General features: G+C 51.5%; 1 protein-coding gene and 1 long non-coding RNA gene across 2 annotated transcripts in view; one reads left to right on the forward strand and one right to left on the reverse strand.

The window, feature by feature from the left end:
• The window catches only part of LOC128338723 (uncharacterized), a 28,215-nt gene extending 25,610 nt beyond the window's left edge, over positions 1 to 2,605 (forward strand). Inside the window, exons 4-5 of the long non-coding RNA XR_008312681.1 lie at positions 702 to 856; positions 2,306 to 2,605. This is a non-coding gene — a long non-coding RNA (uncharacterized LOC128338723). The remainder of the gene's footprint in view (positions 1 to 701; positions 857 to 2,305) is intronic.
• SKI (SKI proto-oncogene) overlaps positions 1 to 26,913 on the reverse strand; it is a 175,982-nt gene that overhangs the window by 17,057 nt on the left and 132,012 nt on the right. The window lies entirely within an intron of this gene.

The raw sequence follows: 26,913 nt of genomic DNA on the forward strand, positions 1-26,913 counted from the left end.
AAAGTAAAGTAAAGTGTGTTGTTGAGTCAGTGTTGACTCCAGAGCCCTGTGGTTTTTCTTTGGTGGCAGGGGATGACCATTGCCATCTCCCACCCAGTATGAGATGATGCCTTTCAGCATCTTCCTATATCACTGCTGCCCGATAGTCTGGGAAACATACTAGCGGGGATTCGAACCGGCAACCTCTGGCTTGCGAGTCAAGCCATCTCCCTGCTGCGCCATTAGTAAGCCTCCTCAAACATACTGTGGCACCTCTGAGTAAACACGCCCAGGACGTGCTCTGCAAATTCACGAGGCTTCAAGCTGCCATAAGCTTTCTGTATGCAGACATACAAAACACAACGATCCTCTACTGGGGAGTTGAAAACTAGCACGTGTACATCATCTGCAGTTTGTAATGCCAGGACTTGTGGCTACGGGGGCAAAGAGAGAGACCAAATCCCACCGTTTTCTTATTCCCAAGCAGATAAAGGCCTCCATTTCAGAACATTTCTTTCTGTCAACAGGTGTTTTGGCAGCCTGGGCGATTTCAGCTTCGGGTGGGCTAATAATTCTCTTAGGAGATTATTCTCAATATGTCCGGTGGGGGGGGGGGAAGGGGAATTAATTTTTTCCCACCTCCATTTGTGGGGGACGGTGGCATTTAATGCCACCCAACAGAAATTTGCAAGGTTTCTAGGTGGAATAAATTTGCCTCCCAGGTATGACGAAGAAAAAACCCCCTAAGTATCTACCAAGGCAAGAAACAAGACCAGCAGAACAGAGCTGCAGAGAGGAGACCTTCTCAAGAAGAGTTTCTGCTCCTGCCCCCCGTCAAACTGGTCTGTTGCCTCCTCTTCTAATTGTCTGCAGAAAGGTATGCTTCGAAGGCTGTGGTTTCTGAATTGGAGAGATTATTTTAGACGAGAACAGGGCAGACTTTGTTATTCTGTTTGCAATGGTTGTTATGCCAATGATTTCACGACGCCGCAGCTGCAGGAGATGCTAGTGGCTGCCTGCCAAACTCTGCTTCGCCTTTTCCACAAGTGGCTCGGCTCGGCCCATAAATCACCCGCAAGCATAAGCAAGCCCTTTTGGCCGCCTGGAACCCTTTCCCCCCTCCGGGGAGGCGAGGAGATGGATTCCTGGGGCCTCGTGGTGGCTTGCCAAACAGATCGGTGCCTACTGGTTGGGCCGGGGTGGTGGAGAAAGCAAGGGCAGAAAGCCAGCCAGGACAAACAAGACCACTGGGTAGGAAAGAGAGAGCTGAATGACCTCATAGTAAGTGAGCGCACATAGGCGCCCATTCTCTCTCTTTCTCTCCCCCCCCCCTTCTTTCTGGCTCTTCCCAATCCCCGGTTATGCAAAAGCTGAACCAAGCCCCTCTCTTGCTGGGAATGCAAAAGCCTGCAGCACACCTTGAGAGAGTTTCTGCGCCCACATGGTACCCACTGGATCAACGGGACACCCCTTTAGGGCTTTTCCCTTCTCACCGGTTATCGGGAGCGTGCGAAGAGGGGCCATTCGATTAACAGCCCCCCCCCTCACGCAATGAAGGGTGTGTCGGGGCATCCTCTGGTGCCTTCTTCACAGATGGGGCTATTGTCCGAACGACCCCCCATCTAAGTGAGCGTGACCAGCCACCGACGATTCCTTGAGGGCTGCCAACTCCTTCCTCCTCCTCCTCCTCTCTTGCTTGATTCCATCTTCTCGGTGGGTTCTAAGGGACTGCCACATAGCCAGACCACGCACAGTCGGTGTCCGTAAGGGGGGGGAAGGGAAGCTAGACCCCCACGCTCGCTTTTTGCACAGGGACGACGGAGCCCAAATGACGTCGGCTGGCCAACTCCAGATGCAGAGTCAGCCCACCGCCCGAGGGCTGTGCCAAATGCCAAAGGGGTCCGGATTTGCAGAGGGGGGGGGGCTCCCGGGGTTGGGAGGGATGTCTTGTTTGAAAAAAAGAGAACCACCTGATGGTTTGAAGAGGGCTGGAAGAGCCAGGGTTCTTTGGCACATCTGGGGATGTTCCCTAAAGGGGAGGCAAGGCATGACTAACGGTGCTGGAGGGGGGGGGCTGCTTCTGCTCGAGGAGGCGCTGCCTGTGCAGAGACCGGTGACGGCATCAGAATGCTATTTGGCAAGCGCTGACAGCTCCCAGCCCTGCCCACTGGGTATGGCAAGTCCGGCAGGGAGGGGACCTCGAATGAGAGCTGCACAGCAGGTGCGAAAGCTCAGGGCAGAGACAGATTGCTCTCCCTCTCCCTCCCTCCCTCTCTCTCTCTTCCCGATTTTCATACTCCCCCTTCTCTCTTCCTCCTCTGCTCAGCTGCAGAAAGAACTTTGTGGTCGAGGCTCGTGTCGGGACACTTGGGGCGCCGAGAGGGGCAGGGTCTACACACGATGGCCATACTGGAATAACACCACCGAAACATAAAGACGAACCGTATCGAAGCACCGCTGAGAACAAAGCATCGGCTCCTGAAGGAAGGATCGGGGCCGAGGCCGGGACCGGAGAAATGCACCATCGGCCACCCCACGAAGGCGCAACCCCCTTGCATTGTGCTTTCCCTGGGGCACTCTGTTCTGTGGCGAGGCAATGGGAACACCACTCCTTAAAGCACTCCTAGCCGCCTGGCTTTGTCTGTCTGTGCTGCGTTCCAGGATCATCTGGGTGGACCTTGCTGTCTGAGGCTTCCTGTGAGTAGCCAGAGTGGAAAGTGGGGAGCCAACAGAGCAAGGAGGCACGGCACAGCCGGCAATCACAAACAGGATTTGAAGCCAGTGTTCCCTCGAGCAGGGATTCCCCAGAGGTGGTTGACTACAACTCCCAGAATCCCCCATTGCAGCTGGGGATTCTGGGAGTTGTAGTCAACCACCTCTGGGGATCCCTGCTCGAGGGGACACAGCTTGAAACTCTAGGTAACACACTCCTTTCTGCCTCAACCATCTCTGGCCCTCCACCCGGGTGCGTAACGAGGGTAGGGCAGGCAGGGCACGTGCCCCGGGCGCCATTGCAGGGGGGCACAAAGTGCCTGCCATGCACCCCCCCCGGCCCCAACCACCACAATTAATGCGGACATGGGAAACACTGATCTGAAAGATGGGGTGTCAGATGTTTGGATGGAATTTGGGGGGCACAATTTCGGTGCTTGCCCTAGGCACCATTTCCCCTAGTTACGCCCCTGCCTCCACCAAAGCATCGAGATTAGGGGCACGGCGGACCCACTTACACACACACACACACACACACACACACACACACACACACCCTCCCTTCCTCAATATGCTTCTGGCTAGTGGCCTCCAAAAAAACAAGCAGCAAGCTATGGGGAAGGGGGAAAGCAGGGAAGAAGCAGCTGCTATAAGCAAATTATTGATTTATTAGAAACATTTAATATACCGCCCACTCCGAAGACTCTTGGCGGTGTACAAAAACATGCAAAGCAAGACAGCATGAAAACTACATTCTAAATTAAAAATTATCTCAAAAGCAGTGCCAAACGTCACCATTTGAAGCAACGACATTCAGTGGCACCCAAGACGCTTCGGTTCTCTTCCCATCTCTGCCACCTTTCTTGGCCCCATTGCTTTTGGGGCACTCCGTTTCCCCTCTCTCGTTTGCAGCTGGCTTCTAAACAAGTGTTAGATGCCCTGGATTCTAATCCTGTGGAGGCAGGATGAGTGTTCTCTCGGTATACCTTTTAAAAACATTGTCAGGATATGGTCAATGCATGAAAGCAGGGAAGCTACTGACAGCCCATCCACAGGAAAAAATGGCTCACTCCATCTTAAATGCATTAGCCGGGAGCCATGCTGCTGGGTCCACATGCCCGAAGTGTGCTTTACATAAGAACGGCCCTGCTGGATCAGGCCCAAGGTGGCCCATCTAATCCAGCATCCTGTTTCACACAGCATGTCCTCTCTCCTGCTGTTGCTCCCTGCAACTGGTGTTAAGAGGCATCATGCCTCTGAGGCTGGAGGTGGCCTGTAGCCACCAGACCAGTAGCCATTGATAGACCTCTCCTCCATGAATTTGTCCAAGCCCCCTTTAAAGCCATCCAAGCTATTGGCCCATCACCACATCCCGTGGCAAAGAATTCCATAGATTAATCATGACCTCTTAGCGGTCCTAAATTTCCCGACCTTCATTTTCATGGGGTGACCCCTGGTTCTAGTGTTGAGAGAGAGAGAGAGAGGGAGAGAGAGAGAGAGAGAGAGAGAGAGAGGGAGGGAGGGAGAAAAATATCTCTCTGTCCACTCTTTCTACTCGTGCTTTGGGCTTGTGTTTCTTTGCTGGCAAGTCAAACTGTTTCTGAAATGAAGAGCCCTTGCAAAAAGCAAACTGCATGGCCGCTCTTTGGATCGTGGCCACTGCATTTTGAGGACGAAGCCAGTTGCCATCCCAACCCTGCAGGGATGGTTTCCAAAGGTGCGGACGGAAATGTCCGTTGCAAGGTCGTCCCCAACCCTATTCTGCAGACTAATCTTGGTTCTGGCCATGCAAGACCACGCTGGATACGTCTGGCCAAATTTGCCAGCTCGGCTTGGTACGGCTGTAGCAAAGCTAAGCGAGGCTGGTGGGAAGAGATTTCTCACCCTCTGCTTCTCAGAACAGCCCCCTCCTCTTTAAGGCCAAGTCAGAATAATAAAATCAGCAGGCAAAGTAATAGCAGAACACCTGCTTCTTCTTTCCAGATGGATGTGTCAGCAGAAAAACGACAGGCAGACTTTCGAACTGGAGGGGTTCTGCGGCAACCCCCCCCCCCTCTCGAGAGCCATGCCATATTCGCACCAAGGCACTTAGGAACATAGGAAGCTGCCATATACTGAGTCTATCTAGCTCAGTATTGTCTTCACAGACTGGCAGCGGCTTCTCCCAGGTTGCAGGCAGGAGTCTCTCCCAGCCCTATCTTGGAGATGCTGCCAGGGAGGGAACTTGGAACCCAGATGCTCTTCCCGGAGCGGCTCCATCATCCCCTGAGGGGAATCTCTTCCAGTGCTCACACCTCAAGTCTCCCATTCAGATGCAACCAGGGCAGACCCTGCTTAGCTAAGCGGACAAGTCATGCTGGCTACCACAAGACCAGCTCTCCTCTCTGTATAACCAGCCATCCTATGCAGCAGGCACATAAATATCTGACACAACTTGTGCTCGATTACGAGAATGTGACCCAGAAGGGGAGGGTGGGCAGGCTTCCTGCTCGCGGGGGTGTGTGTATCTTTTTGACTGGGACCCCCAGCACCCCAACCAGCGCCAACTGCAAAATGGCAGGCTAGGAGGCAGATCCCAACACAAGGATGACCCACTTATACAAACGCAGATCGACCTCTGAGTGATCTATAGAGCAGAGAACCCCAAACCGGCCAGCAGAAACGGCACAAAGACCTCTCTGGTCAAAGTTATCTTTCATAGGAGTGATGTGTGGTGTAGTGGTTGGACTAGGACCGAGGATGCCGGAGCCCAAATCCCTGTTCAGCCATGGTGACTCTGGGCCAATCGCGTCTCTCGCAGTCTAACCTACCTCACAGGGTTGTTGTGAGGACAAACACAGCCATGCACCTCCTTGGAGGAAGAGTGGGATATACATATAATAAATAAAAAATAAATAAAAAATAGTTGAGTGTTAACACGGATGCTGAAGTACGAGGATTAATTTAATTTAATTTCGTTTTTATATAGCTGCCTGACTCCAAACCAAACTCTAGTCGGTTCGCAAAACAAACACAACAAAAACAAAATAAGGCAAACTGTTTAAAAAAACAACAACCACACCACAATTTAAAACATTTACATTATTAGCAGAAGGCCAGTCACGGAAGTGTTTTTTCCCCCTTTTTCAATGGCAATTCTGCTTTCTATTTTTACAGTACCGAGAGAGAAACGCTTGCCCATCTGCTGCTGTTTACCCCTCGATCGACCAGCAGACCCCAGTTGTACCTCAAGAGTTATTTTCCACACTGACTATTCATTTTTGGGCTGCATTTCCCTGCAGAAACGATGACGCTCCTCACTGCTTTCATCTTCCGCCACACGCAGCCACGGGAAACTGTCCCATCCCCGCTTGTGAGCTGTCTTCTGGCGGGAGGGGGAAGCAATAGGGCGATAGATCCTATGAGTGCAGGCCAAAGGAATGCTCTTGCTCTGTCAGGAGGAGGCTGATGATTGTGGAAGATTGCCTGGGAGGACGCAGCCTGCTCCCAAAGCAGCCCAGAACCATTTCTGCTTGTCGTTTGAACCTGGCGCCTCGGCAAAGTTTCCAGGACGAGGTGCATTTCCGGCCCGGGCGGAAGGCACCAGAAGCGGAAAAGGCGCTCCGTGCAAACCCAGCTGAAGCCGAAGAGGGCCATTTCTGTCTGTGGTTTCTTTGAAGCTAAGGCCACGCAAGCAAACCAGAAGGAGCCTCCATCTGGCCCCATCCCACAAAAACAACCCTGTGGTCTGCAGAGCTGCAAGTCGCAGGCAGACAGTGCCACAAAACGCCCCCGTTTGCCAGTGAACTGCTGTCACCAGCTGCCAGATTGAGGGCTGACTGCCGAGGACGCCTGGACTCAGTCCTTGTCACCTCCATCTTTTCCCTGTGGCCCTTTTTTCTTCTACAGCTCCCTTCCCAATTTGCCTTCCTACACCATCCATCCCCGCCTCCCTCCCCCAACTGCCTCTAAGCAAGGCCCTCTGTATGCCCCAACCGGAGGCCTCCTACTCAAAGAGTTCGGAACTTCGAATCATGCAAATAGTTGTGGGTACAGGCAGGATCAGTCTACGAGCTGCTGCTGCGGGCACACCGGCATTCGGGTTTACTGGGCGGAAGCTCACGTTCTCAAAACAGCATTCTCACTTAGGTTTCTGGGGATACTTCTCCAATTTGCACCGGCGAAACAGTTCAAAGGAAGGCACAAAGATACACACAGACCCAGGATAGGCAAGAGAACTTCCAACTTTTTCAAAAAGGGGAGTGGGGGCTCAATGCCCTCCTGATGTCATGTCAGCAACTCCAGAGTTGTTTCCAACCCATAGAGGCGTGCAGTAATGACTCCGCAAGTAGTGATACATAGCACCATTTCTGCAGCTTTGTTGGAGGAGAACGGGTCTTGTGGTAGCAAGCATGAATTGCCCCCTTTGCTAAGCAGGCTGTGCCCTGGTTTGCATCTGGATGGGAGACTACCTTATGTGAGCGCTGGGAGATATATTCCCCCTTAGGGGAGGGGGCCGCTCTGGGAAGAGCACCTACCGGCTTGCATGCAGAACGTCCCAGGTTCTCTCCCTGGCAGCAGCTCCAAGAGAGGGCTGAGAGAGACTCCTGTCTGCAACCCTGGAGAAGCCGCTGCTGGTCTGGGTAGACAATACTGAACTAATGGACCAAGGGTCGGACTCAGTATAAGGCAGCTTCCTATGTTTTAGTTGATGCCTGGCTGAGGGTACAGGCTCCCTGGTGTGAAAGTGGTGCTTGAAAGCTGGCAGAAAGTGTGGGGGGGGGGAGAGAAGAGGAGAGAGAGAGAGAGAGAGAGAGAGAGAGAGAGAAAGAAAGAGAAAGAGAAAGAGAGAGAAAGAGAGATAGAGAGAAAGAGAAAGAGAGAGAAAGAGAAAGAGAGAGAGAAAGAGAGAAAGAGAAAGAAAGAAAGAAAGAGAGAGAGAAAGAGAAGAGAGAGAGAGAGTAAGAGAAAGAAAGAAAGAGAGAGAGAGAAGGAGAAAGAGAGAGAGAGAGAAAGAGAGAAAGAGAAAGAGAGAAAAAGAGATAGAGAGAAAGAGAGAGAGAAAGAGAGAGAGAAGGAGAAAGAGAGAGAGAGAAAGAGAGAGAAAGAGAGAGAGAGAGAGAAAGAGAGAGAAAGAGAGAGAGAGAGAGAGAAAGAGAGAGAGAGAGAGAGAGAAAGAGAGGGAGAGAGAGAGAGAGGCTGGCTCAACTCTTCCGTAGTAACCAAGCTGGTAACGAAAGGAGCAGAGCAGTCTGTGAGAGGCTCCCAGGCTTCCTTCCCCAAGAAATTTCTGGCCCGGCGACTAAGGACATAAGGAAAGGCCTGCTGGACCACTGCAGAAGCCCATCTCTTTAAGCATCCTGCCTCCCACGGCAGCCAATCGGAAGCTTCTGGCAAGCACCTGGAGGCAGATCGCCCTCTCTGGCTGCTTGGACTCCAGCCTGGCGTGCCAGGGATGTGTAACCAGGCTCAACAAAGTCCCAGCAGGGGACGGAAGGAGGGAGATGCACAGCCAAGCCCCACCAAGGCAAGGCAGATTGCTTTCCGTCACCAGCAGCAGCAATCTCATCGGAATGCACTCATTGGCACGGAGACGGCTGGACTTTCAGGGGCAGGCTATGGGGTGACCGTCTGCCGCGTACCTGTGTGTTTCAAACCGGTTGTCTGCCCCACAAGGACAACTGCAGACGGACCTGACAGAGACAAATGGCTTTGCAGCTTTTTCTCCCAACTCCTGCCATCTAGAGTACTTTTCAGTACTTTTTAACGCCTGCGAACTGAGCCAAGAGGCACCTTTTAAAGTGGCGATCCTCTTATATCTAGCAGCGGGAGAGCAACTGGCCCTATCCGTCCCCAGCACAGCATCTCTCCCTCCAGTGACTGTTGCTAGTATCTGCCTTGGGTTTCTTTTTTGATTGTGAGCCCTTTGGGGACAGGAGGCCATCTTATTTAATTATTTTTCTATGTAAATGGCTTTGTGGACTTTGGTTGAAGTGCGGAACGCAAATATTCATAGCAGGAGTACTAGCAGAATCATCATCATCACCATCATCATCATCACCATCTCACAACTCCTGGAGTTGTGGGATTACTGCGAAAACGCCACTTTAAAAAACAACAACACGTTGGCATTTTCGGCGCTTGAAGCATGATGCGTGGCTGCAGACAATTCAGACATCCAAAATATAAACAATTCTAAGTATTTTCCAAAGGCACTCAGGGGACCTGAACCATCCTTGTTGATTGCTTGGAGATGCACGCACCAAAAATGCACCAACAGGTTTATAATGCAATTAGAGTAATGCAATTATAATGCCATAGGTGGTGAGGTTTGTTCTCCACTCTCCCCCCCCCACCCAGCCGCCTTCATTTTATCTTCTCCTAGCTGTGTTCAGAGAGACAAGATCCGTTCTAACCCTGAGTAAGGGTGGAGCTTCCTGTCTCGGCAGCAACATGCTTGCTGTTGCTGAGCAAAATAAAAGCAGATTTCTCTGAGAAAGCAAAAACACACACACACAAAAACCAAACCACAAGACCCGACACCGGTGTGATGCAGGGTTTCCAGAAACCTCAAAGCTAGATTGCTCGAGAGCATACGAAAGAACCCCGGAGACACTAACCGATTTCTGACGGAGTAAACAGGTATTGCACAAGACAAGGGCATGGGGGTACCTCGGGCCGGCCCTGTGGGAAATTTAACCGAGAGAGGAAAACAAAGACACGGTGAACTGGGAAAGATGAGAGAGAAGGGTGCCTGAACAACAGCACTGGCCTTGTGGGTAACAAGCATGACATTAGCTAAGCAGGGTCCGTCCTGGTTGCATATGAATGGGAGACTTGATGTGTAAGATCTGTAAGATATCCCCCTGAGGGGATGGACCACCTGCCTGCTTGCACAGGAAGAACATAGGAAGCGGCCATATATTGAGTCAGACCATAGGCCCTTCTCGCTCAGTATCATCTCCACAGACTTGCAGCGGCTTCTCCCAGGTTGCAGGCAGGAATCTCTCTCTCAGCCCTATCTTGGAGAAGCCAGAGAGGGAACTTGAAACCTTCTGCTCTTCCCAGAGCAGTTTCACGCCCTGAGGGGAATATCTTCCAGTGCTCACACTTCTAGTCCCCCATTCAAATACAAACCAGGGCAGGCCCTGCTCAGCAAAGAGGACAAGTCATGCTTGCCACCACAAGACCAGCTCTCCTCCCTTAAGGAACATAGACAGCTGCCATATACTGAGTCCGACCCTTGGTCCATCTAGCTCAGTATTGTCTTCACAGACTGGCAGCAGCTTCTCCAAGGTTGCAGGCAGGAGTCTCTCTCTCAGCCCTATCTTGGAGAGGCTGCCAGAGAGGGAACTTGGAACCTTCTGCTCTTCCCAGAGTGGCTCCATCCCCTAAGTGGGGGAATATCTTCCAGTGCTCACACTTCTAGTCTCCCGTTCATAAGCAACCAGGGCGGGCCCTGCTTAGCTAAGGGGACAAGTCATGCTTGCCGCCACCAGACCAGCTTTCAACAGCCCACTTCCTGTGACGCAGAGAGAAGCTCGTCCCAGACAACCGCAGTTGCCACTGACAGCGACCGGACCAAAGTGTTCCTTCTGCTCATGCCATCCAGAGTGGGCGATGAAAGGCCGGACCCGGGCGTTCGCAGAGGGGTGCCACTTCCGGAAGCAAACGGCGGCACGCTTCGGCAGAGCAGAGTGGACCCTGTTGCCCGGCAGAGAAGGGGACGAGGGGGGAAAAGAGCTTCCAGCTCATGAGCTGATTCACGTGGTGACCTAAGGAGGGTTCCTGAAACTCGGGCGACGCAGCTCTATAACCCAGAGAGAATGACGGCCAGGACGCCGCCTCTCCACTTTCACGAGGGTGCCATGAAGTGTAATTGCAACTCATAAAGCCAGAGAGGCTCCAGGGCGTCCAAGTGTGAGGTGCCTACGCCATCAGGGGCTGTCCGGGAAACAAAAGCAAGAGCAACCTTTCCTCTAAGACAATTATCTCTCTCTCTCTCTTGTGGGGGGGGGGGGAAGTTAGGAATTCAGCGGATGGTGTAGGTGGCTGCAGCCCACTTTATGGACGCCAAGTGGAGGGAGGGAAGGAGGGCTTTGTTACTGGCAGAGACCGGGCCCTGCACAACTCAAGACAATCCTGAGCTGGAGAGACCAATGGTCAGACTCCGTATATGGAAGCTTCCTATGACCAGAGGAGAGCTGGTCTGGTGGTGGCCAGCATGACTTGTCCCCTTAGCTAAGCAGGGTCCACCCTGGTTGCATATGAATGGGAGACTAGAAGTGTGAGCCCTGTAAGATATTCCCCCACTTAGGGGATGGAGCCACTCTGGAAAGAGCAGAAGGTTCCAAGTTCCCTCCCTGGCAGCATCTCCAAGATCGGGCTGAGAGAGACTCCTGCCTGCAACCTTGGAGAAGCTGCTGCCAGTCTGTGAAGACAATACTGAGCTAGATGGACCAAGGGTCTGACTCTGTATATGCCAGCTTCCTATGTTCCTACCAGTGTGGATTCGAACTGGCAACCTCTGGCTTGCTAGTAAAGAACAACCTTGGAGAAGCCGCTGCCAGTCTGGGTAGACAATACTGAGCTAGATGGACCTGTGGTCTGACTCAGTATATGGCAGCTTCCTATGTTCCTAACTTGCGTCCCACCAAGCCAAATGCAGACTACCAGCCTAGGATGGGACTGATCCCCCACTGGCTTTTGCTGGGATTCAGGTCTGTTGTGAAATACTATCCTTGTCCCCGTAAGAAGTTGCGATTTATATGTCATAAATATGTATATATCATTTATATATAAATACAGGCTGCTCTAAAGTAATATTTAGTCTAGCGCAGGCCAGTGGGCATAAACAACGGGGCTCGGTTAAACCCAGAAGCGCCACAGAAGGGAACATTTACTGTACTCTGGCTGCGCATATTTAAAGGAGAAAAACCTACATCTAAACAATCAGTTCTAGAAAATGCTTAACTTCAAGCTAAGGGGAGCTCTTAAAAAAAACAACCCAAAAAACCCCAGAAAACACCATGTTTCATGGGTAAGGTGGCAGGGGTCCAGGCTGTCAGGGCAAAGAACTCTCTGTCTCTTTCCTTCCCTGTGGAAGTATTTCACTCTGTCATCTTGGGACGCCTGTTTGCTTTCCAGGTCCTACCCTTCTCGGTGTTGTCTGCTGGCTGCCGCTATGTCGCCCCACAACTGACCCATGGGGGAAAGCTACACAAGCCGCAAGCTGGGAGGGTGTCCGGGCGAGGGGTAAACACGGCTTACAAGGGAGAGAGGGATGACCTTTCAAGCAAGCTTGCAGGCCGCTTGCACCTTGAACACCGCACACCCATTTTAGTCCCATTTCTCCTCTCTGCCTGGCCAATGCAAATTTCAAAGGGGGAAAAGACGGGGAAATGCTTGTGGAGCATTTTCCAAATGAGAGAGGCGAAAGAGTGCTTCAGGATGGTGAAGGTCCGAGTTCAAGAGGGACAGAAAATGATTCTGTGAGCCACTTCGGGCTAATACCATTACGGGAAAATAAGGCATGCATTCGATTAATACATGCATCTTTATTTGTTAAATGTATACCATGGTTTCCCATAAAGATCTTTGTCCAAAGTTGCTTACAAAGAGAAAGAAAGAAAGCATAATAAGGCATATCAAAAGCACATTACTGAAATGTACAACTGAAACAATAAATATAGGAAGCTGCCATATACCGAGTCAGACCCTTGGTCCATCTAGCTCAGTATTGTCTATACCAGGCATGCTCAACTCAGGCCCCCTAGCAGTTTTTGGACCACAACTCCCATAATCCCCAGCCACAGTAGCCAACAGCCAGGGATTATGGGAGTAGTAGGCCAGCATCTGCCGGAGGGCCGAAGTTGAGCAGCCATGGTCTACACCAGGTATTCTCAATGTTGGGTCCTCAGATGTTATTGGACTTCAACTCCCATAATCCCCAACCAAAGGCCACTGGGGCTGGGGATTATGGGAGTTGAAGTCCAAGAACATCTGGGGACCCAACGTTGAGAATCCCTGGTCTACACAGACTGGCAGTGGCTTCTCCAAGGGTGCAGGCGGGAATCTCTCTCAGCCTTATCCTGGAGATGCTGCCAGGGAGGGAACTGGGAACGTTCTGCTCTTCCCAGAGCGGCCTCATCCCCAAAGGGGGAATATTTTACAGTGCTCACCCATGTGGTCTCCCATTCTTATGCAACTCCAGCAAGCCCTACTTAGCAAAGGGTACAAGTCATGCTCACAAGTCACACCACAAGACCAGTTCTCTTCACAGCACCATGAAGAGGCGGGAACATTAAGATTAGAGCAGTCTTAAAGGCAGCCTACAGTTAGCCTGGACAGATATGGTGGCCATATGGCCGTGAAGGGGTGTGGTCAGCTAGACCATCCAACCACCTCCTCATGCATGCACCAGAATCCCGTCAGAGTGGGATTCTGGCACCCGGTCCCCCACTCAACAGGAGAGTAGGGTCCAGTGAGAAAAGAAAGGTGTGTGCATCAGGATCTCAAGACCAGCGAGCCAGAATACACTACCAATAATATAACCATGACTCCCCGCCCCCCCCCCGCCCACACACACACACAAACATAACCCCCCAGTGACTGACATAGGAGGCCTGAGAAGGTACAGAAACTAGACAAGTTATGACATGAAGAGATCAGGATTGCAGAAGTCTGTATACGTGAGATTTTACTATAATGCATCCTATCCGGGCTGTACAATTTCGGCCCTCTCGCTGTTTTTGGATTATAAGAGGGATGAACTTGTGAAGGTCTGGTTCATATCGTAATATTACTTCATTGTTTACTACAGCACAATTCCTCTAGGTTTTTGTATTATGAGAAAATTCTATCACACACACAGACACACACACACAGACACACACACACACCTCTCATTTCCTTGGCCCAATCCTCTCTCCGAAGCAAAATCCAAATGCTTTTCTGGAAAAATTGCCAACAGTTTCAGCTGCAGCTCCCAAACCTGGAGGAAAACTTTTTGTTTTGCTGTTCCACCCGAACATTTCACTTTTTTGTTTTTTAAAAAAACAACAACCAAAAACTGCAAAGATCTGGCCCGGATCCAATCCATGGCGGAGCTCAAATTCACAGCTGAAGAATGGCTTCTATTTACTTATTTATTTATTTCAAAAAGATTTTTAAATGACAAAATTCCCACACCGCCTCCTAACAGTTGGTTCCTCTTGCTATTGCTTTCACACACACACTCACACACACACAGACACACACCCCGGTTGCTACAGCTTGGTTTTGAAATGTCACTCGAAGGAAAAGCTCAGAATCAAAACGTGTGATTTGCTGCTTCTGCTCCGCTCTCCTAAAAGTGCTAAATGTTATGTTAAGCCATTCTAACAAGGTACGGAAGGCAAGTAGAAACAGAAACCCTGGCATTACTGATAAGGCGGAAAGATACTCCCAAGACCACAAAATGGCTCCCATCGTAGGTTTCTAGTAGACTCAAAAAACCCCCTACAACTTCGGTCATTATGTCTGGGAGGTGGTTTTTCATTCTGGGGAGGGAGGGACACACAAACACACCCCAAACACAGAGTTACCATCTACTGAGTCAGACCCTGAGTCCGCTAAGTATTGGGTACTCTGACTGGCAACGGCTTCCTGGGTTTTTCAGGAAGGAGTCTTCCAACTTCTACTACCACAAATATCCATATACCACTTTTCAACCAAGGTCTCCAAGTGGCTTGCATGGAAAAATAATAAATTAAGAGAGTCTTCCCTGCCCCGCAAAGCAGTGTTCCCTCTCAGAGGGGTTCCCAGAGGTTGTTGACTACAACGCCCAGAATCCCCAGCCAAAGGCCACTGCAGCTGGGGATGCTGGGAGTTGTAGTCAAGAACCTCTGGGAATCCCTCTGAGAGGGAACAGTGCTGCAAAAGACTCACCCGTCTAAAAAGAAACCCAAAGCAGACACCCGCCACCATCACTGGAAGGATGCTGTGTTGGGGATGGCTAGGGCCAGTTGCTCCCCCCCTGCTTTACCATAAGAGAATCAATGCTGGAAAAGGCACCTCTTATTATCTGATTGATTCATTCATTCGATTTCTGTACCGCCCTTCCAAAAATGGCTCAGGGCAGTTTACACAGAGAAATAACAAATAAACAAGATGGCTCCCTCTCCCCAAAGGGCTCACAATCGAAAAAGAAACACAAGAGAGACACCAGCAACAGTCTCTGGAGGTCCTGTGCTGGGGGTGGAGAGGGCCAGTTACTCTCCCCCTGCTCAATAAAGAGAATCACCACGTTTAAAAGGTGCCTCTTTGCCCAGTTAGCAGAGATGAGGGCCAATGATCAGGAAAATGGCTTGCAAATTCAAATACACAGATATAAAAACTAGTGCTTCCGGACTCGGGAAGTCCAAATGGCAGACTATTAATAACCACCAATAACATTTTATTTCACTAACTTCTTCATCAGTGCCATCAAGACCCATTCATAGCTTGCCTCTCCCATCTGCTGAATGTTGTTTTCAGGCCTAAGACGTTCACCTGTGAAAGAGACTGTACTGGAACAAGCCTATATTTGCCGTAGTTAAATATTCCAAGTTGGGGCTACTTCCCAGCCTGCTGAGATTGCCCCATGCTGGCATGGGTGTCGACTCGTGGTGTCCACAGAGCCCTGTGGTAGTCTTGGGTAGAATACAGGAGGGGTTGACCATTGCTTTCCTCCCACCCAGTATGAGATGATGCCTTTCAGCATCTTTCTCTATCCCTGCTGCCCCTTTCCATTCCCTAGAGGCCGACTGCGCCCTCATCCGAAGCATAACAGTGAGAGATTCAAGAGGCAACACACTCCTTGTCAAAGTGTCTCCATCTGGGAACAGCTGCACCTGTTGAACTGCTGCCATGTGACTGCTGAGGGTGGCACATGCATGATTTCCGGGACATTTCTGATTAAATGCAGACCAAAGAAAACCTCATGGCTCTATGGTCACCAGGAGTCGACACCAACTCAGGTGCACACCTTTACTTTACCTTTACTACTGGTGGACAGGTGTGCACATGTCTAACAGCCTCTGGGGTTTTTTTTTTGGTGTGTGTTTGTTTTAAAAAAGCAGTTTCGGGGAATGCACATAAATGATTTTAAGCCGAGAAGCAAGAGAGGAAGGGTTATACCCCACCATCACCCCTCCTGTTTCTCGGCTCCAAATATCTGCCCTCCCAGCTTTTGTTCAAAAATACAGACAAATGCACTTTTGTGTGTGTGTGTGTGGAAGACAACCACAGTTTGAACCAGATGACCAGCAGACAGGGAATGGGCTAAGCACAAATGCACACCCAGCGTCTGCCTCAGATCTCTCCCTCACCTCCGAATTACCTTTCTTTTAACAGGAAACGGCACCAGGGCCCAGCTGACGACATGTTATGTGCAAATGTGGCTAAACTACTGCTTGTTTTCAAACAAATAAGTTTTGACCACCTTTAAAAAAAACAAACACACACAAAACACAAAACAAAAAAGTACTGTCCAAAGTTTTGTTTCTCTTTGATTTCAGTCACATCTTCGAAAAAGGAACAACCACAACTTTGGGGATTGGGTGACTCTCCCTTTTTCTTTTAAAGAGATCGGTCAGTTTCAGTTTCCAGTTCCGAGAAGCCCCCAGCCAGACATAAACAGCTTTCCTCCTTGATGTGACGACTCCCAGACACCCACGAGACCGACCATGCCGAGTAAATCCGGAGGGGGGATTTCCAGGCACCACTCCTCGACAGAACCTTTGCTGCTGACCATATGAAAAGCACCCGCCCCTCTTTCTGGGATGGACCCGCCACAGGCAAAACTTGCAAAAATGAAGCATTCCCGCTTGGCGGTGTTCTATGGGGTTGGTTTGTCAACAGAAAGTATTTGCATTTTGTATGCCAAAATAAATCGGGGTCCTGTTTGTAGGTGCAGTTTTCCCCACCCCACCCGCACACATCCAGATTAATAATTTAAGAGCAGCTCGTTCCCCACAGCGGTCCAGCAGATACCCCTGGGAAGCCCACAGGGGTAGCCCACCAAGGCAGCAACCTCCCTCGGCTGTTGATCTGGTATGAAGAGGAAGGCTGACTCCTGAACAAGACGGTTCCTCCTAGGCACCATGACTACTATTCACGGTTCCCTGTGAATAGTGGCTCCCACCATTGGGTGGCAAGCCGCCTCATGGCGCAGCGGGGAAATGACTTGATTAGCAAGGCAGAGGTTGCCGGTTCGAATCCCCGCTGGTACGTTTCCCAGACTATGGGGAACACCTCTATCGGGCAACAGCGATAGAGGAAGATTCTGAAAGGCATCATCTCATACTGCGCGGGAGGAGGCCATGGTCAACCCCTCCTGTATTCTACCAAAGAAAACCACTGGGCCTCTGTGGATGACACGAGTCGACACCGACTCGACGGCACACTTTACTTTTACTTTAATAGCCAGTTAATCCTGTTTGATTTCTGAAGGGGACGGAGTTAAGACCAGTGTCCCCTCTAACAGGGATTCCCAGATGTGGTGAACTACAACTCCCAGAATCCCCAATGGCTTTTCCTTGGGGATTCTGGGAGTTGTAGTCCACAACATCTGGGAATCTCTGATAGAGGGGGACACTGGTTAGGACACAGGCCACCTCCCAGGTGCCGGTTGGCAAGTTCTGAGGGAATTTCTCTCACAAAGCCGCAGCTTTATGGGAACACACTCAGGAGGATCAGAGGACCACAGTAAGACCTAACAGAGGCAACATGCCTTAGCCCATGCGGTTGCAGTTGCACCAAATTGTAGAGTGCTTCTTAACATTCACTCTGGAAGCTTTAGGGCCGAATGAAAAGGGCTGGGGTGGAGCAACAGCCCCCCCCCCCAGAAAGCAGAAAAATAAATAAAATAAAATTAAAGTTGCATATGAAGCAAGACCCAAGTTAGAGCAAGTTAGTTGCTAACTTTTGCTTTTTCACCATGTCCAGACACAGCTAACACAAGCACACCACAGATATACAGCCTGCAAAGGTCTCCGGTTCAACACCCGGCATCTCCAGGTGCGGAGGAGAAAACCGCTTGCCTGAAACCCCTGGAGAGCCGCTGCCAGACCGTGTAGATAATACTGCGCTAGGCGGGCCAAGGGCTGACTCAGTATTAAAGGGAAAGTGTGCCGTCGAGTTGGAGTCGACTCGTGGCGTCCACAGAGCCCTGTGGTAGTCTTTGGTAGAATCCAGGAGGGGTTGACCATTCCCATCTCCTGCACAGTGTGAGATGATGCCTTTCAGCACCTTCCGATATCGCTGCTGCCCGATACAGGTGTTTCCTACAGTCTGGGAAACATACCAGCGGCGATTCGAACCGGAAACCTCTGGCTTGCGAGGCATGTCGTTACCCTGCTGCACCATCATCGTACGTCCATGCCCTCGCTCAAAGCCATGCAAGGGGAGCAGCGACCTCCAGACCCGGGAAACGACTTGCCTAGCAAGCACGAGGTTGTCCTTGTCCCAAATTGCCCCCCTCTTCCGGGACCAAAAAATCCTGCCCCACAGAGCCAAACGCTGGAGCACAGCCAGCCGCGGCACTCGGAACCAGGTCAGAGGTACTGAGGCAGGGAAAAGTGTCCCCCGTCCCCTCTGGCATTTTCCCTTGGCAAAGGCGGCGTGGGAACTCTTTTGGACGGCGGTGTTGCGGGAAGCGGGGAGAGTAAGGGACAGAGAATGAGTGTGTGTTTATTTGGGAGTGGAAAGGATCTGGGAGAAGCCTCCCTCTAGGGAGAAAAGGAATAAAGTCGGTCACAAAGGAGTGGCGTCCCTGGGAATTCGCTTCCTATTTCAACGCCTTGTTTGTCCGCTCTTGAAACTGCTTCTCTAGCTCCGGCTTCCACTGATTGATTGAGGAGTTTCTTCCCATCTTATCCCAAAGACTCGGAGCATCTTAGAAGGCAACCGGCATTTATTTCCAGGGAAAAAGTGTGCGATGTCCAGACAACTTCATGACTGACCTGAATGGTCAGATATTGCCGGCTGACCCCCTATTATTTGACCCTCGTCAAAATATCGCCAGATACTTGTAGCGGGGGGGACACACGTTCCCTGCTAACTGAGCAAAGAGGCACCTTTTCAAAGTGGTGATTTTCCTTATTGAGCAGGGGGGAGAGCAACTGGCCCCATCCGTCCCCAGCTTAGCATTCCTCCAGTGGCTGTTGCTGGTGTCTATCTGATGTTTCTTTTCCAGACTGTGAGTCCTTTGGGGACAGGGAGCCATCGTTTTTATTTCTCTAGGTCAACCGCTTTGGGAACTTTGGCTGAAAAGCGGTGTATAAATAAATATTCACTGCCTTCCTAGAACCCCCGAAGCGTGGAGTGTTGCTGTATAGGCGGCAGCTCATCTTCCGAATTTAATTACGGCATCATTGGTTATCAAGGGTGGGCATGGGACCCCTTCCCCATTCTGCCGAACGCCACCGCAAGGCTGCCCCGTTGGCCACTGCTCAGAACTGCAAGCACCTCCAAACAGGAAACCCATGCATCCTCCGTCTTGCTGCAGCAACCGGGGGTGGGGGGGCACCCCCTCCCCCCCCCAATATGATTAGGCTGCCTGCTCTTGATAAGCTGCTACGATGGATCAGACGCGGGCCTAGAAAAACCACCTCACCCCCCGTCGAAAGAGTTGCAGGGACAAAAGACGGTTGCAAGCAATACACCGAATGATGGAAAGCCGGGGAAAGGCCAAACTCTTTTCTGTTGTTCTAAATGAAGTCGCGGGGACCAAAGAAGCTGCCGTCTGCCGAGTCAGAGCCATGGTCCATCTAGCTCAGGACGGTCTACGCTGCATTCAGGGGGGGTGCCAAAGGTTCTCCCCCAAGGCCAAGTGGCTTGCGAGCCTGAGGGAGCGTGAGGCCTCCAGGGAGGGAGAAATCCACAAAGGCGGATAGGGTTAGGGTGGCCACGGGAACTTCCACCCCATTAATCGGCCTCGGGCATCCAGACACAGATACCTCCTTAAGTTGCCTTGGCTTTGTTCCAACCAGTCTGGAGGCCTTCTCCGTTTGCCAGCGGGGGGGCCTTCAAAGCACACTGACCAAAGCCACCCCTTCTCTTTCCCTGCAGGCGGGAGCAGAAGAAGGCACCCCAAGGCCCCCCACCGTGAAAGCACCTCCCAGTTGCGACGGCAACCTAGAAACTGCAACGCATCCCTTCCTGCCAGCGGAGCATCTCATTTTAATTTCAAAACCGAGATAAAAAGAAATCATTCCCCTTGTGGCTCCGACGAACACGAGCTCCAGTGAGAGAGGGCTGCTTTCTTCCGCAGATACCTGCCACTGCATAATGAATTTCAGAAAGCAAGCAGTCCACAAACCTAAGAAAACCAGGGAAGCCTGCAAGGGGTGGAGAGAGACTAACAGAATTGGTCACGGCAAAGTTGTGCCGCTGAGTCGGTGCCGACTCGTGGCGACCATAGAGCCCTGTGGTTGTCTTTGGTAGGATACAGGAGGGGTTGACCATTGCCTCCTCCCACACAGTATGAGATGGTGCCTTTCAGCATCTTCCTAGATCACTGCTGCCTGATATTGGTGTTTCCCAAAGTCTGGGGGAAATACCAGCAGGAGAGCTGGTCTTGTGGTAGCAAGCATAACTGGTCCCCTTAGCTAAGCAGGGCCTGCCCTGGTTTGCATTTGGATGGGAGACTCCATGTGTGAGCACTGCGAGATATTTCCCTTAGGGGATGGGGCCGCTTTGGGAAGAGCATCTGAAGTTCCAAGTTCCCTCCCTGGGAGCATCTCCAAGACAGGACTGAGAGAGATTCCTGCCTGCAACCTTGGAGAAGCCGCTGCCAGTCTGTGTAGACAATACTGAGCTAGATAGACCAATGGTCTGACTCAGTATATGGCAGCTTGCTATGTTCCTAGGATTCAAACCGGCAACCTCTGACCCGCTAGTCAAGTCATTTCCCCGCTGCGCCATTGACACGGAAGCCTAACGCCCAGCCCTGGTTGCAGAGTCCCTCAGACAGCATGCCCAGAAGGCAACCTAGCTTTCACCTTGGCCTTCTCATATTTTAAGTTCATTCTCCTGCAAGTTCAGCATGAGAGTACGCAGAGTTGGATTCACTCCCAGAGCATTGATAGAAATGACATGCCAACCCCTCATTCATGCGAGCGACACTGGAGCGGAAAACCACACTACTCGAAGGAATGAAAAAGAAAAAAAACAACCCCACAGAGATGATAATAAGGATGATGATATTAAACAACAACAAAAAAGAACAGTTATTGCAAACTTATCTTGTTGCTGCAAAACACTGGCCAAAATACTGGAGGCCACCTAAAAGTCCCAAATATTTTGCTGCCTTGGCTTCAGCCTAGCAGTCAGATTTTAATTGGACAAGAAATGATTATGAAGGAGAGGAACGATGGAGCAGGGGTAAGGGGCAAGCGGAAGGCAGTGTGCTGGAAATGGAAATGACTTGATCCCTCTCCAGTCTCCAAAGATGGAGGATTATGCAACTGCCAGTCTGTCTTCTTTCCCCACAAAAGCAAAATTGGGAGCACTTGCATTTCGGCAAAGAGAAAGCTCCAGTGAATTCCCAAACAGGGGTGGGTGGCCAGAGGAGGTCTGAAAATATGAACCCCAGTGCTTCCGAAACCGGGAATAAGAGGGAAGACCTGGGGAGACAATTTGGCACCCGGGGAGATGATGGTGAGTTTCTGGATTTGGCAGTCACACAGGCAAGGAGCGGAGAGAAGCCCAAAGCCCAACTCGACAGAGAGGCGGCACGCTCAGGGAAGGAGCCGTGGACAACCCTTTGGACGGCTCTCACAGGGGAGGGAATATTAAGCTGTTCCTCAGATGCATCTCCGGTTCCCTCTGGACAACACTCGTGGTGACTTTAAAACGCTGCGGCAATTACACTGGAAGAAGCCACAGAGGAGAAGCTTCCACACGACGGCTGGAACGCCCACGGGGGGGGGGGCATCGTTCCAGAGAGTGAAGCTCGGCTTTGAGCAGCGCGACTGAAGGAGCCACCTCATGGCGCAGCGGGGAAATGACTTGACTAGCAAGCCGGAGGTTGCCGGTTCGAATCCCCGCTGGTGTGTTCCCCAGACTAAAGGGAAACCCCTCTACTGGGCAGCAGCAATCTAGGAAGGTGCTGAAAGGCATCGTCTCATACTGCACGGGAGGAGGCAATGGTCAACCCCTCCTGTATTCTACCAAAAGACAACCGCAGGGCTCTGTGGGCGCCACCGATGTGGCGGCACACTTTACCTTTACAGAAGAGACCCTGGCAGGAAGGAATCTGATCTCCAGAGCAGATCCATGCTCCCATTCACTTCAGGGAGACTTGCAGAGAGGAAAAACCGAGAGGAACAGAGGAAGCTGCCGTATACTGAGTCAGGCCCTCCATCCACCTAGTTCTGAATGGTCTACACTGACCAGGAGTGGCTCTCCAGGGTTTCAAACGGGGGTCTTTCCCAGCCCTATCTGGAGATGTTGCCAGGGATGGAACCTGGAACTCTCTTCATGCAAAGTCGATGCTCTGCCTCTGAGCTGCAGCCACATCTCCTAAGGTGAATATCTCACCACAGACAGCGCTCACAGGCAGTCCCCATCCACATGCATGCCAAGGCAGGCCCTGCTTAGCAAGGAGGACAGCTCATGCTCACTACCACAAGACTAGCTCTCCTCCCCGAGGGGACTCTAGCAACCATCACAGCTCACTTATTTATTATTATCCATTGACTGACTGACTGACTGGTCGATTCAATTCCGGTACCGCCCTTCCGAAATGGCTCGGGGCAGTTTTCATTGAAACAAAACCATTAAAACCAAGTAACAGTTAAAGGCAGAGATGATAAAACTTAGCACGATACAGAGACGTGAGGGGCACCGGAAGACCCAGCAGCAATATCTGGCACTCCTTTTATACACCGGACGGTTTGCGGAATCTAGAGACAGCAGAAAGGAGAGAGCCGCTATGATGTGAGCCAGCTCTGGGCCAGTCACTTCTCTCTCAGCCTAGCCTACATCACAGGGTTGTTGTGAAAGAGAAACTCAAGTATGTAGTACACCGCTCTGGGCTCCTTGGAGGAAGAACGGGATATAAATGCAAAATAATAATGATGATGATGATGATGATGATGATGATGAAGCCACAATCTACGATGGAGCCACAATCTCCATCATGTCTAATGAGAGGGGAATCTCCATGCACCATCCAAAAAGGCCCAGATGCATCCCTCCAGAATTCCACCCACCCACCCCGCCGCCGAAAAACCACTGGTGTTTCTGGTGCTCAGGAAACTTGAGAGTGTAGACAGGAGGGAACCAGAAGCGTCTAATACCGGCTCAGACAGAGAGGAAGATTTAACGTCAATGAAAAGGACGGGACGCATTTCTGCTTGTCACGGGGCGAAAGCGTCCCCTTGGGACTCCACCAGCTTCTCGGGGTGCGGATCAAAAGCAGAAACGGATGTTCTTTGCTTATAACATTTTGAGGGGTCGGGTCGGGGCAGCACGCAGAAGAGGGCCGGGGGGGGGGGTTGTGTGTGTAGACCGGAGAGACGGGCAGATGGCCGCTTGGGTACCCGAAACGCAGCATCCCGCGGAGGAACGTTCCCGTTCCTAAGGAGCCGCAAAGGAGCTCAGATCCTTTTTAAGTAACGTTATTGCTTCTGAAGCCTCCCCAGAGCTCCAGGGATAAAGACAGTCAGCCAATTACTCTCTTAGATGTCCAAAGCCTCTTTTGCTGCCTCCAGGAATAAGCATCATGTGCTCGTTGCACGGGGGTCATCGTACTGGGGCGGGAGGGGGGGGATGGTGCTTTGCGCGGGGTTTGGGCACTCCGCTTTTCCTCTCCCGTCACAAGGATCAGTGCCTTTAACTGGGAAATGTCTTGAGATTTTCTTCTTCTTTTTTTAATCCGAGGGACACAGTTGGCCCCAACGAAGATATTAAACACTGACCTGGATTTTTTAAAAAACTAAACAAAAATGTGCCAAAGATGTGCCATGAGCAACTCCATTCCAGCAGCATCGGGACAGATCCTTTTTACGGAGAATCAAGGATGGATATACCTATCTCCTGCATACCAGTAAAGAATCCGATCACCAGCACTTTCCACCACCCCCTGCCAATTCCCAGCTCCCTTTTTCACTTTTTGCTCCTGAATATAAAATAGAAAGCCATGAACACATCGTCGGATGACGAGAACATAGGAAGCTGCCATATACTGAGTCAGACCCTGGGTTCATCTCGCTCAGTATTGCCATCCCAGGCTGGTGGCAGCTTCTCCAAGGTTGCAGGCAGGAATCTCTCTCCCAGCCCTATCTTGGAGATGCTGCCAGGGAGAGAACTTGGAACCCAGATGCTCTTCCCAGAGCGGCTCCATCATCCCCTGAGGGGAATCTCTTCCAGTGCTCACACCTCAAGTCTCCCATTCAGATGCAACCAGGGCAGACCCTGCTGAGCTAAGGGGACAAGTCATGCTTGCTACCACAGTAAAACAGTAACTTTCCCAGCCCTTATGGCTACCGAGATTGGCTTTGATACCATGTGGGTAGTAGACGGCAAGATGGCACGTCAGGAAGGGGCTTGAAGCATATCTCTAAGTTGCAGACCATGAACCAGCTGGATGGGGGGCGGGTACCATTTGCGGGGGGCGGGGGATAAAGGCTCACTGTGGCTTTTGACGAGGTTTATACCTTAAATGGTGCAGCGGAGAAATGCTTGACTAATAATCAGAAGGTTGCCGTTTCGAATCCCCGCTGGTACTATATCAGGCAGCAGCGATAGAGGAAGATGCTGAAAGGCATGATCTCATACTGCGCGGGAGGAGGTAATGGTCAACCCCTCCTGTATTCCACCAAAAGAAAACCACAGGGCTCTGTGGGCGCCAGGAGTCGAAATCGGCTTGACGGCACACTTTACTCTACTTACACCCCTGGAGATGGGAAAGAGGGGGGACAAAATGGGCATGGATGTGCTCCAGAGATGACTCCATGGAGAGAGGACCACCATTTGTTCATTGTGACCCTGACCCTTTCCTCTCTGCAAAAGGGCTGCAATTTCACCCTAGTGGTTTGTGGTGTAGGGATAAAGAAAGGATTTCATGTGAATGCTATCACCCCTTTTCCACCTCTGGCGGGGTGTCTTCTTCTTCAGCTATCTCCTACCGGAATTTAGCTAACATTCAGGCTATTCTGACTTTGGGTGCCACTGCTCTGAAGAGTTGTAAGGATGGGCATCCAAACCATTCCTCACTAATTTTTCAGCCATGATGTTCTTCGTCTTCCGACACTTCTTCTTCCTTTAATCTTTCCCTGCGTGATTAACTGCGGTAAGGCGTATTCCCCCTTCTGATAACGTGGCCAAGATATTCAAGTTTTCTTCTCTTAATGATGTTAATTAGCTCTCTCTCTTTTGCCATTCTTCTTAAAACCTCCTCGTTGGTAATTCTACCTACCCATGATATTCTTAATATCCTCTAAAATAATTCTGTCTACCCATGATATTCTAGGGGGGTAAAGTTCTGCCGTCGAGTCGGTGTCGAGTCGTGGCGACCACAGAGCCCTGCGGTTGTCTTTGGTAGAATACAGGAGGGGTTGACCATTGTCTCCTCCCTCGCAGAATGAGATGATGCCTTTCAGCATCTTCCGATATCGCTGCTGCCCGATAGAGGCGTTTCCCATAGTCTGGGAAACATCCCAGCAGGGATTCGAACCCTCAACCTCTGGCTCGCTGGGCAAGTTATTTCTTAGCTGCGCCATTAGGTGGCTCTATTGGGGCAGACACTGCCCCAAATCCCTATGAGCATTCGTCCCCTGAGAAGTTAACGATCGCCGAAATCGGTGGGCCCGGCCCACGGGCCAGTTGGGGCTCTTAAAACATACTGTTTTCCGATTTCTGCTCACCAACCCAACCCTCCTTTCCGGCTGCCTCTGCGGCTTCCTTCCAATCCCACAATTATTTGCGGCACCGAATGCCGCCACCTGGTTCCTGCGCCGCGCACGTCCCCTATGAGCCAAGCAGGGGAATCAGCAAGGTTGGAAGTGGGGTGGGGGGGGGAGGGAGGAGCGTCCAAAAACAGCGCGGCCTCCAGCCCCCCACACTTTACCCCGACGGCAACTGGGTGTCCGAAATAAAGGAGGCGCCGGAAATAACGAAAGCGCCCCGTTCCCCAAAACGGAAACACGCACCGCAGAGGACGGCGAGGCGATATTGGCTAGGAGGGCGAACCCTCGCGAGGGCGAGCCGGGCGCGGCGGAGGAGGCGGCCGGGGCGGTGGAAAGTGGGCCGCCGCTCGCAGCTCTTGCGTAACACGACAGAGATTAAGCCTAAAGGGGGAGCGCTGGGCGAGAGCTATTTCCATGCAGCGTGACTGAGCAGCCACATGCAGAGTGTCTGCTACGGCTCTATTAATAGGATCAAACTTAGACCGGGGAGGGAGTGGGGGCTGGCGATCGGCGTCGCCCGCATCGAGGCCGGCCCAGACGCCACGCTCGGGGTGCTCTGAAAGGGAGGCAGCCCCTCCTCCTCCTGCCACAGGGCACACGGCCTGGAGAGGAACTCTCTGGCGGCTGCTGGGTTTCGAGGGGCACCGGCGTGGCATTCAGTGGCGAAGGGAACGGCTTGCAGCAGGCAATGGCTGCTTGCACAAGAACACCGGAAGCTGCCTTACACCAAGTCCATAGGAAGCTGCCATAGACTGAGTCAGACCCTTGGTCTATCTAGCTCAGTGTTGTCTTCACAGACTGGCAGCGGCTTCTCCAAGGTTGCAGGCAGGAATCTCTCTCAGCCCTGTCTTGGAGATGCTGCCAGGGAGGGAACATGGAACCTTCTGCTCTTCCCAGAGCGGCTCCATCACCTAAAGGGAATCTCTCACAGTGCTCACACATCAAGTCTCCCATTCATATGCAACCAGAGTGGACCCTGCTTAGCTAAGAGGACAAGTCATGCTTGCGACCACAAGACCAGCTCTCCTCTCCAAAACAGGAACATAGGAAAATAGGAAGTTCTCTCAGGCCTATCTTGGAGATGCTGCCAGGGAGGGAACCCTGGAACTTGAAGATGCTCTTCCCAGAGCGGCTCCATCCCCTGAGGGGAAGATCTTCCAGTGCTCACACTTCTAGTCTCCCATTCAAATGCAACCAGGGCAGACCCTGCTTAGCTAAGGGGACAAGTCATGCTTGCTGCCACAAGACCAGCTCTCCTCTCCTCAAATGGAGTCAAGTAATTACTGGGTCTACGGTGCCAACTTCTTCA

Source organism: Hemicordylus capensis, chromosome 16 (genome assembly GCF_027244095.1).
Source record: "Hemicordylus capensis ecotype Gifberg chromosome 16, rHemCap1.1.pri, whole genome shotgun sequence".
NCBI lineage: Eukaryota > Metazoa > Chordata > Lepidosauria > Squamata > Cordylidae > Hemicordylus > Hemicordylus capensis.